Source organism: Rattus norvegicus, chromosome 10 (assembly GCF_036323735.1).
Source record: "Rattus norvegicus strain BN/NHsdMcwi chromosome 10, GRCr8, whole genome shotgun sequence".
NCBI lineage: Eukaryota > Metazoa > Chordata > Mammalia > Rodentia > Muridae > Rattus > Rattus norvegicus.
The window spans coordinates 74,172,792-74,177,890 of NC_086028.1; the positions used below are offsets into that span (position 1 = coordinate 74,172,792).

A 5,099-nucleotide genomic window follows, 5' to 3' on the forward strand; every position below is an offset into this window, starting at 1 on the left:
ATTCCAGAGCATGATCCGAACTGGCAACTAGACAGACACAACAACAGTAAGATGCACATTGAATTAGAGACTTGTAATTTTATTTTATGTAATCTTGAGAATTGAACTGAGGCTTGGAGCATCTCAGGCAAATTCTCTACCACTGAGAAACATCCCAGGCCAAATTATGATGCAGAAATATATTCATGTGTGTGCATGTGTGTGTGCGTGTGTGTGTGTGTGTGTGTGTGTGTGTGTGTGTACATATAGAGGTCAGAAGTCAATGTTGGGTATGTTTTTGGGACTGGTTTACAGGTGAGCCTGGGGTTTACCATTTCAGCTTGACTAACTAGCCAGCAAGGCCCTGGGACCTATCTGTCTCTCTGTCTGTCCTCCTCAGTGATGGGGTAAGAGATGAGCTCTTGCATGGCCTTTTTATGTTGCTGCTAAGGATCTGAACTTAAGACCTCATGCTTGCACAGCAAGCATTTTGCCCACCCCCACCCATCCTCCACCTCTCGATTTTTGAGACAAAATCTGGCTGTCCTGAAATTGGATATATAGACCACACTGGCCTCAAACTCACAGAAATCCACCTGTCTCTGCCCTCCTGAGTGCTGGAATTACTCCCACGGGCCACCGCAGCTGGCTCCTATTTTTACTTTTAGTTGGCATATTATAAGTGGGAGAGGCTATGGGGTCAGTGTGACAAGTCACGGTGTGAATACCCTGCGTACTGATCAAATCAGTCAATAGTGTAACTCACCACTTGGACATTGATCAGTCTTTTCTCCCAGCTATTTTGAAATGCTTAATTGTGTCAGCCCTATCTACCCCACTGTGCCACAGAACATTAGAAGTTGTTTGTTGGGCTGGAGAGATGACTCAGTGATTAAGAGCCCGACTGCTCTTCCAGAAGGTCCTGAGTTCAATTCCCAGCAACCACATGGTGGCTGTAAAGGGATCCAATGCCCTCTTCTGGTGTGTCTGAAGACAGCGACAGTGTACTCACCACATACATAAAATAGATAAATAAATCTTTAAGAAAAGAGAGAGAGAGAAAAGATCAGATGGAATCTATGTGGAATCCTACATTCTTCTCTAAAATGGGGACTTGAAGAAAACATTGTTGACAATAAAAAAAGAAATATTCATAAGAGATTCATAGCTCAGAAAACCAAATGCAGCCCTGACCTGCCCATTAGCATATGAGCAAAATCACATTAATAAAAGCAGCAGTTAAATGTGAACATCGAGGTTATAATGCTTACTAGTGAGCCTTATAAATGGTTATCATAGCCTTCTGACAGAATAAACACATTTCTCTCTCACAAAAAAATATGGTCCAATTCAAATTAATGGTTGCAATTTTCCATTGCATCCGCATGGCAGAAAATTTAGTATTTAATATTAGACTGACATTGATCTGGGAGGAGAAATTACCTTTTATTTATTTATTGTTTTTGAGAAATTACTTTTTTAAAAATAGATTTTATAGGGGTTGGGGATTTAGCTCAGTGGTAGAGTGCTTGCCTAGGAAGCGCAAGGCCCTGGGTTCAGTCCCCAGCTCCGGAAAAAAAAGAACCAAAAAAAAAAAAAAATAGATTTTATGCTTGCATATCCTTAGAGTAAAATATACGATTTTTGCTACCATAATCAGAATTTTACAACTAGGCTTCAGGATTGGCCTTGACCAAGTGAACGTATATATCCGGAAAGGCTGATGGTTATATTTAAAAACTTTTTTTTTACCGATTATTTACTTATTACCGATTATTTTTTACTTATTATTTCAGAGTGGCACACACCACACCACAGGAAGTCAGAGGATGAATTCCAAGGTTGGTTCTCACCTTCCACCATGGTACCCAGCAATCCAGCTCAGGTCCCTGATTTGCAAGGTGAACATTCTTTCCTGCTGGCCTGACCTATATATGTATTGTAAGCAAGACATCATTTGCATAAAGCAACACTTGTGCAACTTTCATAATTGATATTTTTAACAGCTTTACGTGTATGGTATGTTGAGCTCTCTCCTGTGGGAGGCAGAGGACATTGTTCCATGGTCCTCAGCCTTATCCCCTTGAGGCGAGGTCTCTTACTATACCTGGATTCAGGCTGGCCGGCAGCCAGGAAGCCCAGTGATGCTCATATGTGATCTTCGGATTTCTGCCTCTACCATTGGTGTGGGAGTCACACGGGTGGCCACACCCAGCGTTCTACTTGAGTATTGATTTGACTTCGGGTCCTTATGTCTGTGCAGGCAAACCGTAGAGTCCTATCCCAAACCTGTGAAATTAAATTTTAAAAAAGACTAGAGTGTGCTTACTTCGGCAGCACATATACTAAAATTGGAACGATACAGAGAAGATGAGCATGGCCCCTGCACAAGGATGACACACGAATTCGTGGAGCGTTCCATATTTAAAATTTAAAAAAAAAAAAAAAAAGACTGGAGTGTTGGTGGCTTCTTGGTGTAGCAGGCAGCAGGTCAGACTAATAAAAGACAGAATAAGCAACAAAATAAAATAGTGCTGGGGCTGGGGATTTAGCTCAGTGGTAGAGTGCTTACCTAGGAAGCGCAAGGCCCTGGGTTCGGTCCCCAGCTCCGAAAAAAAGAACCAAAAAAAAAAAAAAATAGTGCTGAACCAGACCAATTGTTTTTTCAAGACAAAGTTTTCTTTCTCTTTTTTTTTTTTTTTTTTTTTTTTCCCGGAGCTGGGGATCGAACCCAGGGCCTTGCGCTCACTAGGCAGGTGCTCTACCGCCGAGCTAAATCCCCAACCCCTTTTCTCTCTTTTTTTATTTTATTTTATTTTATTTTTTTTGGTTCTTTTTTTCGGAGCTGGGGACTAAACCCAGGGCCTTGCGTCTCTCTTTTTTTAAAGATTTATTTATTTATTTATTCTATATAAGTACACTGTAGCTGTCTTCAGACACACCAGAAGAGGACATCAGATCCCATTACAGTTGGTTGTGAGCCACCATGTGGTTGCTGGGATTTGAACTCAGGACCTCTGGAAGAGCAGTCAGTGCTCTTAACCACTGAGCCATCTCCAAAGCCCAAGTTCTGGCTTCTCTATCCAGCACCATAGAAACCCCAGGGAGGTGTTGCTTACCTGTAATTATAGTACCCGAGAGATAGAAGCCACAGAAGTTCAAGGTCATCTTTGTCGTGGGTTGTACATAGTTCAAGGTCAGTCTGGGCTAAAGAAAAACCGGGGTGGGGTAGGGTGGGTCAGGAGAGATAGATGGCTCAATGATTAGGAGTGCTTACTGCTTTTACAGAAGACCCTGGTTTGGTTTGCAGTAGCCACACAGCGGTTCCTAACCCTCTGTAACTCCAGTTCCATGGCAATCTGATGTCTTTTTCTTATCTCCTGATGCACCAGTGTGCCCGAAGTGCACATCCATAAGTGCAGGCAAAATATGCAGACACATAAAATGAATAAATCTTTATATGGAAAAAAATAAAGTGTCGGCTGGGTATATAGCCCTGGGCTTAACTCCCATCATGGCTTAAACAAATAAAATAAAAAGGTCTTGATATTGGGAAGTCACAGATTCCACTCTCATGTGGAGGCTAAAAAGGTCATGAGCTAGAGAGATGGCTCAGGGTTAAGAGCACTGACTGCTCTTCCAAGAGGTCCTGAGTTCAAATCCCAGCAACCACATGGTGGCTCACAACCATCCGTAATGAGATCTGATGCCCTCTTCTGGTGTGTCTGAAGACAGCTACAGTGTACTTATATATAATAATTAAATCTTAAAAAAAAAGTCATAGTCACAGAAGCAAGAAATGTAAGGCTGCCCCTTCTTCTCTCTCTTTCCCCCTTTGTCTCTGTCGCCCCTTTTGTCCCCTTCTCCCACAATAAACCTCACTCACTTGGAACTGTTAAAAAAAAAAAAAAAAAAAAGGGTTGGGGATTTAGCTCAGTGATAGAGCGCTTGCCTAGGAAGCGCAAGGCCCTGGGTTTGGTCCCCAGCTCCAAAAAAAAAAGAACCAAAAAAAAAAAAAAAAAAAAGAAATGTAAGTGTAAGGCTGGCTTCCAGGGTCTGGAATGGAGGAACTAGGGAGACGCTAGTCAAAGAGTACATACAGAGTTGCAGTGACAGAATGAGCCAGCTGTAGGGTGAGAGGCACCATGATGAATGCAGTGAAGAATACATTACTTTTCTTGATTTTTTTGCCCTGTTTTCTTTCTTTTTTTTTTTTTTTTTTTGGTTCTTTTTTTCGGAGCTGGGGACCGAACCCAGGGCCTTGCGCTTCCTAGGCAAGCGCTCTACCACTGAGCTAAATCCCCAACCCCTGCCCTGTTTTCTTGAAACAGGGTTTCCTTATGTAGCCTCCACTGGTCTCGAACTCAAGATTTTCATGCCTCAGCTTCCCAGGAGCTGGGATTATAGATTTGTGCCTCCACATCCTGAGACAAGAGATTTAAGGGTCTTTACCACCCACATGCATACCTACTCACAGATAGATACCATTGGACGATGATGGGGTCATTATTGATTTGACTGATGGCTTATAAATTTGATGGTGTTATTCGTGATATAATGTATATGTGAAAAAAATTAAATAAAACTGTTGGTAGCTAGGAGTGTTGATTCACCCTGGGAATTCAGCACGTGGGAGGCAGTTTAGCTACATAGAGTGTTTGAAGCCAACCTGGACTAGACATCTCCGTCCCCAATTGTGTATGCAGTGAATATATGCTGGTTTCATGTGCCAATTGAGTCTTTTATTACATCTTATTCACTGTGTTGTTTGTTGTACTTGTGTGGAAGTCAGAGGACAATTTGTGGGGGATGGCTTTCTCTTTCCACTGCGTGAGTCCTAGCAACGTTCCTTTATCTGCTGAGCTTTTCTTTTTTTTCCTTTTCTTTTTTTCGGAGCTGGGGACCGAACCCAGGGCCTTGCGCTTGCTAGGCAAACGCTCTACCACTGAGCTAAATCCCCAACCCCATCTGCTGAGCTTTTTTTCTTTCTTTCTTTTTTTTTTTTTTTTTTTTTTTTTTTTTTGTTTTTTGTTTTTTGTTTTTCCGGAGCTGGGGACCGAACCCAGGGCCTTGCACTTGCTAGGCAAGCGCTCTACCACTGAGCTAAATCCCCAACCCCT

The 5,099-nt window shown here is 42.3% G+C and overlaps 1 non-coding gene across 1 annotated transcript; it reads left to right on the top strand.

Moving 5' to 3' along the window:
* Positions 1 to 2,300: 2,300 nt before the first annotated feature.
* On the top strand, positions 2,301 to 2,407 carry LOC120095503 (U6 spliceosomal RNA). Its single transcript, XR_005490957.1, has one exon. It is a non-coding gene; the product is annotated as a U6 spliceosomal RNA (small nuclear RNA).
* Positions 2,408 to 5,099: the final 2,692 nt, after the last annotated feature.